This window comes from Periplaneta americana, chromosome 10 (genome assembly GCF_040183065.1).
Source record: "Periplaneta americana isolate PAMFEO1 chromosome 10, P.americana_PAMFEO1_priV1, whole genome shotgun sequence".
In the NCBI taxonomy this organism is placed as follows: domain Eukaryota; kingdom Metazoa; phylum Arthropoda; class Insecta; order Blattodea; family Blattidae; genus Periplaneta; species Periplaneta americana.
The window spans coordinates 134234675-134248439 of NC_091126.1; the positions used below are offsets into that span (position 1 = coordinate 134234675).

At 37.0% G+C, this 13765-nt stretch overlaps 1 long non-coding RNA gene across 2 annotated transcripts in view; it reads left to right on the top strand.

The window, feature by feature from the left end:
• LOC138708039 (uncharacterized) overlaps window positions 1-13765 on the top strand; it is a 37864-nt gene that overhangs the window by 17806 nt on the left and 6293 nt on the right. Inside the window, exons 3-8 of one of the 2 annotated variants that reach the window (XR_011334556.1) lie at window positions 3494-3633; window positions 3851-3980; window positions 4202-4311; window positions 4523-4631; window positions 4856-4950; window positions 9473-9759. This is a non-coding gene — a long non-coding RNA (uncharacterized lncRNA). Of the gene's footprint in view, window positions 1-3493; window positions 3634-3850; window positions 3981-4201; window positions 4312-4522; window positions 4632-4855; window positions 9760-13765 lie in introns of both variants that reach the window. The other variant, XR_011334555.1, reaches the window with a different exon arrangement.

A 13765-nucleotide genomic window follows, 5' to 3' on the forward strand; every position in this document is an offset into this window, starting at 1 on the left:
TACCATTAGCAACTTGATAGCAGCAAGCATGTAAGAGGCCACATCAGTGTGTATTACAAGTAGGCTACTTTATTTTCATCCATGTTATTGGGGAAAAGTATTTTGAGGCTATTATTAACAAACTGGACAACTGTCTCCTGGTTGGTTTTTATAAACTCTCTGCTGCAGATTAAGTAAGGTGTAGATGGCGCATGAGGATCTGATTTCCCGACATTGAAATTAGCTATGTAACGACCAAGTCTGTCAGTTGTCTCATCAACAGAGATCCAAATGTATGAATCACTTCCCTTATCCTGCTCAATGTATGATTGTATCATATTATCCAAGTTGTTTTTTCTTAGTGTAGATTGCAATGGAATGTTGCGATGACAGTATTTCTGTAGAAAGTTTGTGAATTGCTAGCTTTAAGTGTACTGAAGGGTATGTTTGCCGCGACAAGGGCTCGACAGAAATCTGCATGGAATACATTTCTTTTGTGTCACCTTTGAAATGTGGTTAGTTAGGTAACAGTGACTGTTTGAAACACGATTTTCTTTGTGCATTTGCCTAATGTGTATCCCCTTTAATGTGTTGACATAAATGTGAGTTTTGTTCAGAGTTTACCTGAAAGAATAGACTAAAATTACTTTAATTAAATACCTACGATGAAAGTATTTAGAAAATGTTGTGAGTTTTAATAGAACTTTGGTGCCTGTTAATGGATACACGAGAATTACATCATATCACGTAATCAATTTAAACTTAGAAGATAGTTATCAAACTAAGAGCTTCATACCAGTGGCCGTATATAGATCTGGTAAACCTACAAGCACTGTAATTTCACTACTAAAGTATTACTAACATGATAGTGAAAATTAATGAAAAATGGAAATATTTTGTGACCTCTTTGTTACATATGCCACAATAGGCAATTTAGGCATCTTTAGAGGAAGTAGGAAATTCTTGTACCCACTGTCGAATTATTGATGACTTGGCTGACGATATTTTCGGCATACTGACACTTTTCACAAACACTAGAATGGATGCAATACTTGAAAGAAATACACTTTAAAACTTTCCAACTCTTGATATTAACGTCGACCTGGTTGGCACGTTGGTATAGCGCTGGCCTTCTATGCCCAAGGTTGCGGGTTCGATCCCGGGCCAGGTCGATTGCATTTAAGTGTGCTTAAATGCGACAGGCTCATGTCAGTAGATTTACTGGCATGTAAAAGAACTCCTGCGGGACAAAATTCCGGCACATCTGGCGACGCTGATATAACCTCTGCAGTTGCGAGCGTCGTTAAATAAAACATAACTTTTTTTTTTTTTATATTAACTATGGGAGATTAAGAACTTAACATGGACCATCTTTAATGATAATGTCCTGCACTTCCGGGTGTATTCTTTTACTGTTTCCAGATTCTAACATAAATGTAGGTATTTTTAGGTAACTTACTATAAGTTTATCAAATTTGGCCATATAATTCCATAAATCGTGTATGTACTAATTTATTTTCATGTACCTATTTTGTGAGGAACAGAAAATGTTTTTACGTAAAATCCTAGATCTACTCATGATTTAGCAGCGGTTTGAGAAGGTTTTTCTGGTGGATGGCCGTTAAGAAAGGGGTTTAATGTTGGTATCATTTTGATTTTGGTGTGATTGTGATTTCAATTTGATATTTGGCAAAATTCTCATAGTGAGTAGTGTCGTTAGGTTAATATGAGGATGAAGTCAAAACAGGAATTATAAAATAGGAAATGTGGACTGCAGTTAAGATTGAGATGAGATTAAGTTGGGATTTGTTAATGGATTGTACATCGACCTGTGGAGGAAGACTGCTTCTGCTTTTCCCAAGACTGATGAGGAGGACTGGTATGAAGATTTGAAGGTCTTTGGGAGGAAGGTTGTCCGCTTAAGGTAGGATTAAAAACTATTGGAATAAAATAGATGTATATAAATGAATATTTTTAGGTAAATACCGTATATTTAAAATTTATGAAGAAAAAGAGTGTGGTTAGTTTGCTCGGTATTCTTTCCACTTTTCTACATTATGGAATTTGTTATGAATAAAATGAGTGTGGGCAGTTTTGCTGGGTTTTCTTTCCATTATGGTAAATGATGGAATTTGATATGAAGAAAATGAATGTGGGCAGTTTTGCTTAGATTTCTTTCCACTTTACTAATTTGTTATGAAGGAAGTGAGTGTGGGCTGTTTTGTTGGGTTTTCTTTTCACTTTGCTAGATTATGGTATTACGAAGAAAATGAGTGTGGGCAGTTTTGCTCGGCTTTCCACTTTGCTAATTTGTTATGAAATAAAGAAAAAGTGCGGGCAGTTTTGCTCGGCTTTCTTTCTACTTTGCTAATTTATTATGAAGAAAATGAGTGTGGGAAATTTTGCTAAGTTTTTTTCCCACTTTACTAGATTATGGAATTTGTTATGAAGAAAATGAGTGTGGGCAGTTTTGCTCAGTGTTTCTTTTTACTTTCCTAGATTATGGAATTTGTTATGAAGAAAATGAGTGCGGGATGTTTGCTCAGTTTTCTTTCCACTTTCATAGCTTATAGAATTTGTTATGAAGAAAATGAGTGTGGGCAGTTTTGCTAGGTTTTCTTTCCTCTTTGCAAGATTATGGAATTTGTTATGAAAAAAATGAGTGTGGGCAGTTTTGCTCAGTTTTCTTTCCACTTTGCTAGATTATGGAATTTGTTACAAAGGAAATGAGTGTGGGCAGTTTTGCTAGGTTTTCTTTCCATTTTGCTAGATTATGGAATTAGTTATGAAGAAAATGCTCAGTTTTGTTTCCACTTTGCTAGATTATGGAATTTGTTATGAAGGAAATGCTCAGTTTTGTTTCCACTTTGCTAGATTATGGTGTTATGAAGAAAATGAATATGGGCAGTTGTGCTAGGTTTTGTTTCCACTTTGGTAGGTTATGGAATGTGTTATGAAGAAAATGAGTGGGGGCAGTTTTACTAGGTTTTGTTTCCACTTTGCTAGGTTATGGAATGTGTTATGAAGAAAATGAGTGGGGGCAGTTTTGCTCGGTTTTTCTTTCCACTTTCTAGATTATGGAATTTCATATGAAGAAAATGAGTGCGGGCAGTTTTGCTCGGCTTTTCTTTCTACTTTCTAGATTATGGAATTTGATAAGAAGAAAATGACTGTGGGCAGTTTTGCTCGGTTTTTCATTCCACTTTCTAGATTATTGAATATGTTATGAAGAAAATGAGTGAGGACAGTTTTGCTCGGCTTTCTTTCCATTTTTTTTATTTGTTATGAAGACAATGAGTGTGGGCAGTTTTGCTCTGTTTTCTTTCCACTTTCTGGATTATGGAATTTGTTATGAAAAAAATGAGTGGGGGCAGTTTTACTCGAATTTTCTTTTCCCTTTTCTAGATTATGGAATTAGTAGTAGCAATGCAGTTTCCATATATTGGTGTTTCATAGGTTGCTGAAGGTTTAGACGACATGTAAGGAAATGCCATTGCCACGTGTCTTGTTTCAGGGTGTTTTGGGGCAGTTTAGGAGTAGGTGTTAGATTGTGTGGAGTGACAGAAGATGAGACGGTGGTAGTGAAGCAGCACTGCGAGAGAAGATGGGAGGCAACTGTGGAGCAAATTCCAGACAGGATGCATGCATAAACTGGTAAATAATGATTACAACTAATGTCGATATTTAAACACAGTAATAATGTAGTTAAAAATTACAGTAACAATATGGGAAAAAGAATGAAAATTTTGTGGATTTAGATTTTTGACGATGTTCATGTGCTGGTACTCCTGATTCAGTTTGCATATGTTGTTTCATAGGTTGCCAAAAATGTAAGCCACTTGTAACGACATGTGATTGTGTCTTGTTCCAGGGTGTGTTGGGGTAGATGCGAATTCTGGATGAACTGACACAGAAGATGGTGGCAATTTAGGGGCAGTGTGGCAGGAGATGGGAGGTGGCAACTGTGGAGGAAATCCTAGTCAGGATGCATGCATAAGCTGGTAAACATGGATTACTAACTAGTGTCGATATTTGAACACAGTAATTAGGAGTATTTATAATACAGGCAGAAAATAGATGAAAATATATATTTAGTGGATTTAAGTTTCTTAAGATTTGCATGTTCTATTATGAGTGCAGTTTCCATATCTTGCTATTTCATAGGTTGCAGAGAATGTAAGCTACTTGTAAAGGAATGTGATTGTCGTATGTTTTGTTCCAGGGTGTTTTGGGGGCAGTTGCAGACTCTGGAGGAGGTAACGAGGCAGCTCTGGGACAGGAGATGGAAGGCAACTGTCGATCAAATATCAGCCAGTAAACGTGCATAAACTGGTAAAGATGGATTACTAACTAATGTCGATATTTAAACACAGTAAAATAGCAATGGTAACAATACAGTGACAGAATATAGTTACGTGGATTTAGGTTTCTGAAGGTTTGCGTCTTCTATTATGAGTGGAGTCTCCATATCATGCTATTTCATAGATTGCAGAGAATGTAAGCTACTTGTAAAGAAATGTGATTGTCATGTGCCTTGTTCCAGGGTGTTTTTGGGTAGTTGCAGACTGTGGAGAAGGTAACGAGGTAGCTCTGAGACAGGAGATGGGAGACAACCGTGGATGAAATAGCAGCCAGTAAACGTGCATAAACTGGTAAAGATGGATTACTAACTAATGTCGATATTTAAAGAGATTAAATTAGCAGTAGTAATAATATAGTAGCAGAATGTGGTTATGAATTTAAATTTAGTGTATTTAGGTTTCTGAAGAATTGCATGTTCTATTATGTGTGCAGTTTGCATATGTTGCTGTTTCAGAGGTTGCCGAAAATGTAAGCCAGTTATAAAGGAATGTGATAATGATGTATCCTGTTGCAGGGTATTTTGGGACAGTTGTGGACTGAAGGCAGCTCTGGGACAGGAGATGGGATAGAGCCTTAGATCAAATACCAGTCAAAAACATGCATAAATTAGTAAATATTAATTACTATGTTAAAGTGCAACGAGTTAGAAAGAGAGAGATTTAGAGTGGCCATTGCGCCGCCATGTTTGAAGAAAATTGAACGACTGTCTGCCATTAACTTGAGCACCCAAAACAAAGTGGGTGTGGCGATAAGTTAAATTGCAATCGCCAGCTGTCAAAATTTCGTTTGCATAAATCAGTTAAATTGAAGTGGAAAAACCTAGTATTTCGTCAAATATGTGCTAGTGACTTAATCTAAAATAAAGACCTAATGTACACTAAATTCAAAACATTTCAGCTATTCCTAGAAGGCAGGGGCGTATTTTGCGGGCTACCGGCGGTAGCCCAAGGAAATTACAAAAGAAAAAGTTTATAATATAACATAATGTAATAATTTTGTATTATTAGTTTTACCATAGTAATTAAAATTAAAGTAATTGTTAGATATATTTTGTGTAATAATAGGGTCAGCGGTAGCCCAAACCCTTTAACCAGTATACGCCACTGCTAGAAGGAAAGTTTAAAAGAATAACCTAAACAAAATTGTCATGTATGTATGACAAGAAGCCCTAGCAAATATACTGAAGAAAATGTTAATATTCCTAGGTTCTTTTAAATGCGTCCTGCAAGATTGCCTATAAAATGAACGAGTATGATTCGGATGATTTTATTTAATTGTTTTCCCAGTCTCTACACTTTGCAAAACTATTTATTATACCATAAGATATAGAATGAAAGCAGGGCCTAACTCTAAATGTAGTAAACAACCTTTACCCCCAAGCTTGTAATTTGGGTAAAACATGACCAAACACGCTTTCAGTTTTTTTTGTTACATTAGAGTATAATTATTATCGAAATGTGAACGTGAGGCCAACAGCCGGCTGGTCTGTCTGAGCCTTTCAAGGGCTGTGGCACCACAGATTATTATTAGTGTATAATTGAGCACCCACGTGCAATAATGGGGTAGATAGTTACGAAATATATTCATACTTACCCCATTATTGCATGTAGGTGCTCAATATTATATTCTTTCATGTCCTTCCAGTCAAAATACTAACAACAATACGGCCTGCCACAGAGTTTTGCGTTATTTTGGATGCAAGTGTCGAAATACTATCACTGCTATCACTGCTATCACTGGGTTTGAAATGAAATTGTAGCAGTTTTATCCGTATTTAGTTTAACTTTATTACTAGTGAATCATTTATTTGATTAATAGTTTCTCTTTGAAATAGGCCTACTTTTTATAAGTTACAGCTCATCGTCTTCTTCTATAAGCAGTAAGGACACAAGGAGCAGAAATAAAGGATGCCCGTGTCGAAACACAATTTTAATATTTTATTGCTATTTGTTTTTCACTAGGTCTGAAACGGAATTGTAGCGGTTTTATCCGTATTTAGTTTAAGTATATTACTAGTGAACCATTTATTTGGTTTAGGCCTACGTTTTATAAGTTACAGCTCATCATATTCTCTATAAGCAGGACGGACACAAGGAAGAGAAATAAAAGATATTACATAATTTTGTTTATTAAGAAAGCACTCAACACTTAAAGATTTTTTCTTCAGAAAATATATTAATTACATATTAAATGTAAGAGAAAAACACTTTTCAATAATTACAGATATAATAATAAAACTAATACACTGCAATTACTTAAGCATTAGGTATATACAACAGAGAAACCTACACTTTTCCTTTAGAAAACAAAGATTTGTTAAATCAGTGGGTAAAAAACATGACAAGGGTTAAATGGCATCCTACGAAACACAGCTTCCTATGCTCTCCACATTCAGAAGACAAATATATGTACATGACAAGGAGTAGGAGGCAGTTGTTGACAAGGCAGTACAAACAATTGCTGGTTTTCTTGTACATTTCCAGAACAACATGAACTTCAGATCCTCACCTACGAAGCGTAAAGTTTATGATATAATAAAGACAGTGTTAATTTCATTTTTTTTTTTTTTTTTCAAGAAAATGCAGCTCACCAAAACTACAGTAAATAATTTAGGGACTTGAACAATAGGTTGTGTGAAACTACATCATAAATTATAAACAAGTGTTTTGATGGAGTACTGAAAGAACTTCTAGAAATTAACAGCTCGGAGAGACACCATTTGTCTCGTTTCATATTTATTATCCACTGTTTCAACAGTTCTTTTTTTTTTAAGGGAATCTGCAAGAAAGAAAAATACTGTACACACCACATGGCATGCCGGGCAATGTACAACATTTATGCATGAAAAAAAAATGCTGCTAATTAACAAAACTATGGACTTAACTTCAAAAAATTTACATGAAATATGATAAATCAGTTGTCTTTTTCCTTTTGACATTGCAGTTATATGCAGCACTCACAACAGGCATGTTTTTTCTTTGTTTTTTCGTAGCTCTATCTCCGTATACACAACATTGTAAGCAGACGAATTTTTACAACGGTGGGCGCTTAGTTCATATCTGCTGTGTTTCGCTGTGGCACCGCAAAGAGCGCTGTACAGGACAACATGGCCACTATATTCTTTTCTTTCTAACTCGTTGTTAAAATGTAATGCTTTGAAAGTTTTGAGTACAACTTGGGTCTGAATTATTGTTTCGTGTATTATAGACAATGGGTACAATACTTTGAAGAACAGAATATTAAGGTTGTAAGTAACCAAAAAGTGAAATGTCATTTTGGTATTTGAATAATGGCTTACGCAAAAGAAATAATTTCTGTGTAAAGTTTGAATGCCATTTATGGTGAAAGTACTGAGTACTGGGGCAAGATATGAATGTGAAGAAGCAGCCGAAAAATTATTGCTTTGTCATTTGTTCGAAAAATACTTGATTTGTGTAAAAACGTACAAAATTAACTTATTAAAAACACATTTACAGTGTGATGAAACTCTCAGGGATATTTTGCATCGCTGCACTTTAGTGTTGTTTGGCAAGTGTATGCTGAAAGTATGGTTATGTTAAATAAGTATTCCCTTCTGTCACTTACACAGGTCAAAGCTGTGGTTTGGATTTAAGAAATGTTAAAAATGGTACAATTCATTTCAAATTGTAAAAGAAAAGTTTACAGCTCACTAGTCATGGATATTGTTTTCAATGCTGCCGAGATTTTAGAATTGTAAAGGAAAACTGTTTTGAAGTTTACTTATGCCTATTGGTAGAGCGTTTTAAGATTAGAGAGGGGGGAGGGGTTAACAAAATTAGTTTCCTGGTATTATGTAAATTGTTTCCACCTGAATGCAATCCTTGTAGGTGAAATAACAATAAGGAGTGCTGTGGTCATGCAGGTAGAAAATTGATTTTCACCTCATTGCACTGCTGTTTAGTGAAATACTCTTTCGATACCTTATTGCCTTGTGGCAATAGATTTTTTTGTGATGATCTTGCATTCTTGTGCTGCTGGTAGTGATAAAATGAAATCATTGAGGAAATATTGTATTTTGCATATCTACTGAAATCCGGGAAATACAAGTGTCATGCAGTTTTTGTTGCGACTCTGGGACATTTGTGTGAAGACTGGGAATGTCCAGGCCAAACTGGGATGTCTGTTTAGACTAACTTACAAATAATGAGGAAATAGAAAAAGGAATTGTAAACTAAGATATGACATTTTGGATAACACTGAGCTGACATTATTGTGAATTTCTCCTCGAGATATTTTGTCTGCCGGCCAGGGGATGACCACAGATTTTCCAGAGACCAATGAGCAAGATTGTTAAGAAGTGAAGGATCTCAAGAGAACATCAGAAGGAGTGAAGGATTTCAAGAGGACTTGAGAAAAAGTGAGGGATTTCAAGAGGAATGTGTGCAGCTTAAGGTTGGAAAGAATTATAATGCACAGTACATTAGAACAGATTATATACAGGGTGAACTGTAAGTAATGTCAATAATTCTGGTGGGTGGGTGATTCCTTGAGTAAAGAGCAATAAAAAAGTGAAATAGCATTTTGCTATATTTTGAATAGTTTTTCAGAGAAACGTGCATTTTAAGATAGATGAATTACGAAAAGTTGTTATGTTGCACACTACAACCAGCCGGGTAACACATTAAGGGCCGATTTATAAACGCAATTTAAACCTTACATTCAGTTTAAACTCAAGTTTTTCGTTCTGTTTCATTTTATAAACCTTAACCTCCAGGTAAACTGGAGTTAACTTCAGTTTAACTTGATCGTCAGACGTCTGCTGTTTAAACTGCAGTTCAAGCTCAACAGTGCAAGATGGCGTTTTCTGCTATACATGTAAATATTGTCGATGTTTTTGAAGAACTTATGAGTGATGATGAGGAGGTGATCAACATAATTGAACAACTACGGAGACCAAGAATTTTTCGTAATAGAGTACATCACTTTGAGATATGGAATGAATATGAGTTTTTAAACAGGTTCAGACTTTCGAAACAGTCCTAACCTTGTTTCAACAAATTGAATATCGGATAAAACACACAACGAAAAGGTGAGGAAGTGTATAAAACGTGTTTTAGGCTTTGAATTAATATATTATTTGAATAAATATACGTTTTCCTTTTTATTTCAGAAATCATTCTGTTGAGCCTCTTCATCAATTACTTGTTACACTGCGCTTTTTTGCCTCTGGCAGCATGCCGATAATGGTGGGAGATTTTGAAAGTATCCATAATTCCACCATATCCCGAATTGTATGGTGTGTGGCAGAAGTGATAGCTTCTTTAGCTCCACAATATATCAGATTGCCACAAGAGGAGAATGAGATCTCTACAACCAAGACCTTATTTCATCAAATTGCAAGGTTTCCCAGGGTCATAGGTGCAATTGAATGCACTCACATCCGATTACAGTCTCCTGGTAAGATTCACTATTACTCATACTCTTTATTTCAAGGTTACCAGATATTTTCATAATTCCAGGGACAGATATCGACATATGAAAAACTACTTTTAACATTTCTGTTAGTTTGCATTCACTTGTATTGTTTTTACATACGAGGGTAGGAACATAAATCATGGCAACTATTTTTTTTAGAATGAGGGAATGGTTCGAAATTGTGAAATATTCAAGTTTATGGGCAGGGTACGTGTACTAATGGAATAGGGTATGGTAGGGATTATACATCCTTTAACGACACAGCATCATGCTATTTGAAAGGGCAGTATGTATACTAGAGGAGTATGTTATGGTAGTATAGTGATCAAGCATCCATAAACAATACAGCATCATGCTGCTTGGTACTCGTGTTAACGCGATAGGCCTAATTTGAATAGTATTACAACACACACTCAACCTAAAAAACCACCGGGTCACATTCATTGTGCATGGCAGTCAACTCATAACTGCATTATACGTAACATGCTATCTGTATGATAACCATATCACACTGCAATCCCAGTAGTGATGTGACAACATATTATGGATGTCATATGACACACGACATACATCTCGTGTTACCGTCGATTGACTTTGAAAAAAAAATAGTGCCATGACTTATACCCCAGTCGTAATTTAAAGAACTAAAATGCTCATTATATTTACATACTAGAAATATGTTCATTCTAATAAGCTACCGTACTAAAATTACTGTTATCTTCTGAAAGAGTGGATTTTTTTAAGCAGATCTTCTCTTAATTCCAAATTTGCAGCAATAGCTCAAAGATCATGCGGTAAGTTTAGATAGCATGACTCGAACAATTCGTAAACTCATTCTGTATTTTTGGGGTGTCCACATCATGTTCAGTGAAGAAAAATCTCCACTGAAGCGTTGTTTCCAGGAAGACACAGATGTAGTTCAATAAACTTCTGTTGTTATGCACAGGGAATAATGTTCCTGGGGGGGGGGGGGAGAGGGGGGAATTGAAAAGTTTCACTCAATTGTTAGCAAAGAGTAACATTACCTTCTTTCTATTTTGCTATTTTTCTGAAGTTACATGTTTCTTCAAGCAAAAAATTCAACAAATGAAATGAAGGGTGCAGGTAAAGAACAAGCTTTGTCCACTTTTTTCCAAAAATGAGTTATGCATGTTGTGTGGTATAGGATTCTATGTACTTTAATCCTACGAATGAAAAACTTTGATAATGTGAACAGTCTAAATGTTATGACAAATTTTAGATTGGGCATACAAGGAAAGAATATGCTAAAGATAGACTTTACACTGCTCTCCTGAACAATTTGCTAAAGTGGACAACCTCGTTTTTTTCCTGTACTTACCTACGTATAAATGGCTTTCAAGGAACCCGAAGTTTCATTGCCGCCCTCACATAAGCCCGCCATTGGTCCCTATCCTGTGCAAGATTAATCTACTCTCTATCATCATATCCCACCTCCCTTAAATCCATTTTAATATTATCCTCCCATCTACGTCTCGGCCTCCCCAAAGGTCATTCTTTTCCTGTATATTCATCCAGATCAAGTCCATCTAAAATTGAAGAAAAATAATAATGAACTCTCTCTTGAAATTTGTCTTTTTCTGGAGGACATCTCAGCAATATATGAGGAGCATTCAAAAAGAAACGAGCCGGAGGCCTAGGAACCGAAACCAGTACCTGTATGTCAGAAGTATTGGCCCTGCCTGTTGAGGCACTTGTCCCACTGTGACACAACGCGATGAACGGCTGTCTCGTAAAATTCCCAGTGCTGCGTTGTAAACCAGTTCCGCACGTATTGCTTGACGTCGTCGTCCTAGGTGAATTGTTTGCCCCTCTAAGCCTTTTTTAGGGGATCGAAAATGGCGTAATCGCAGGGAGAGAGGTTAGGACTTTATGGAGGGTGACCGAGAACCTCCCATTTGAATTTCTGCAATAGTGCCGTAATTGTGTTGGCCATATGAGGCCTTGCATTGTTGTTTGCCCATCAGAACCTTTTTCAGGGGACCGAAAATGGCATACTCGCAGGGAGAAAAGTCTGGACTGTATGGAGAGTGGCCGAGAACCTCCCACTTGAATTTCTGCAAGAGTGCCGTGATAGTGTTGGCCGTATGAGGCATGGCTTGTCGTTTACTCCTCAGAACCTTTTTTAGGGGACCAAAAATGGCGTAATCGAAGGGAGAGAGGTCTGGACTGTATGGAGAGTGACCGAGAACCTCCCACTTGAATTTCTGCAAGAGTGCCCTGATTGTGTTGGCCGTATGAGGCCTTGCATTGTCGTTTGCCCTTCAGAGCCTTTTTTAGGGGACCGAAAATGGCGTAATCGCAAGAGAGAGAGATCTCGACTGTATGGAGGGTGACCGAGAATCTCCCACTTGAATTTCTGCAAGAGAGCCGTGATTGTGTTGGCCGTATGAGGCCTTGCATTGTCGTGGAGTAGAATGACTCCACAGGTGAGCTTGCCTGATCATTTCGATTTGATCGCTTGGCAAAGGGTGATCAAGGTTTGCGAGTAATGCTGGGCATTCACTGTTGTCCCGTGCTGGAGGACGTCTATCAGAAGGGGGCCATCTTGGTCAAAGAAGATCAGCATACCCTTTCCTACACTTGTGTGGATGGCCTTGGATTTTTTTGGTGGTGGTGACCCTGTCTGCTCCCATTGGAGAATTTGTCGTTTCGAATCTGGTTCGAAGTGATGACACCAAGACTCATCTCCAGCCACCACTCGTGCCAGGAATTCATTCCCTTCCCTGGCATAGCGCTGCAGCTGATCAATACAGTGGGCCATTCGACATGCTTCCTGTTGTGGGGCAGCCATTGGGCGCACACTTTGCACCAGTTCAGTCTTTCCGTCATGGTGGTGTGAAAACTTCCAACGCTGAATCCGACCTTGGCAGCTACGGCTTTCACTGTAACTCGACGTTCCTGAGTAACGAGCCCATCAACCAACTGGACGATGTCATCGGTAATGCGGTGTGGTGTTCCAGATCGTGCATTATCAGCTAACGACACCCGTCCTTCCCTGAAGCGCTTGTGCCACACCTTGACCCATGCAAGGGACATGCAGTGTTCACCGTACACTTGTGACATTCTATGATGAATGTCCGTTCCCTCTAGTCCTTACCATCGCCGGCTGCTATATACTCCGCCCTCCCAATTGAAGGAAATATGCGAACTGCTGTTAGTACTCACCTTCTCCACGGAGGCGCTGACAAAGTGATACACTGTTGCCGCGGGAATACAAATCTGCCATCAAATACACAAGATTTTCCTGCTTATTGGTTTTGAATTAAGGTATTTCACCCTCTCAAAACGTTCCGTTTTTTCATTACCAATGTTCTTCAGGAATATTGGAATTGCAGTTTTCAAGATAATGTGTCCCAAATTTTCAATATGAATTGAATCGTTAGATTGGTTGCATTTTAGTACAACTGATTCCTTCATAACAGGAAGTATTGTCTGTGTTAATGTTTCACACACTCTATTGTTTACAAATCTTACGGCTTCACAAACAAACTCCTCAATAATATTAATCAGCCATACTACCAACTCAGAAGGATAATATAATGTGTCACAATCATCTTGCTTGAAAATTATGTCCAGGAGCGGAGAACTGAATTTAGTCTGTTGGATCAGATCACAACAAGATTCACATACTACTTCCTTCACAACACGTTTCACTATGAATCCACCAATATAAGCCAATGAAGCAAGTTTTATTGATGTTAACCCAAGAGCTGAAAACGAACAAAGTAAATAATTCAGACTAAAATTTAATGATCTACGATCATGATAATAACAATAAAAAGTTTTATAAATATCAATAAAGTAATAATAGCTGTGTTAAAAAATTTAATCTGTAGCCGTATCCTCTGGATTAGCTCTCGCACAAGCTAATCACTACAAATAATAATAATAATGATAATAATAATAATAATAATAATAATAATAATAATAATATAGGTAACTAATAATTTAAAGAAGAAATTGAAAC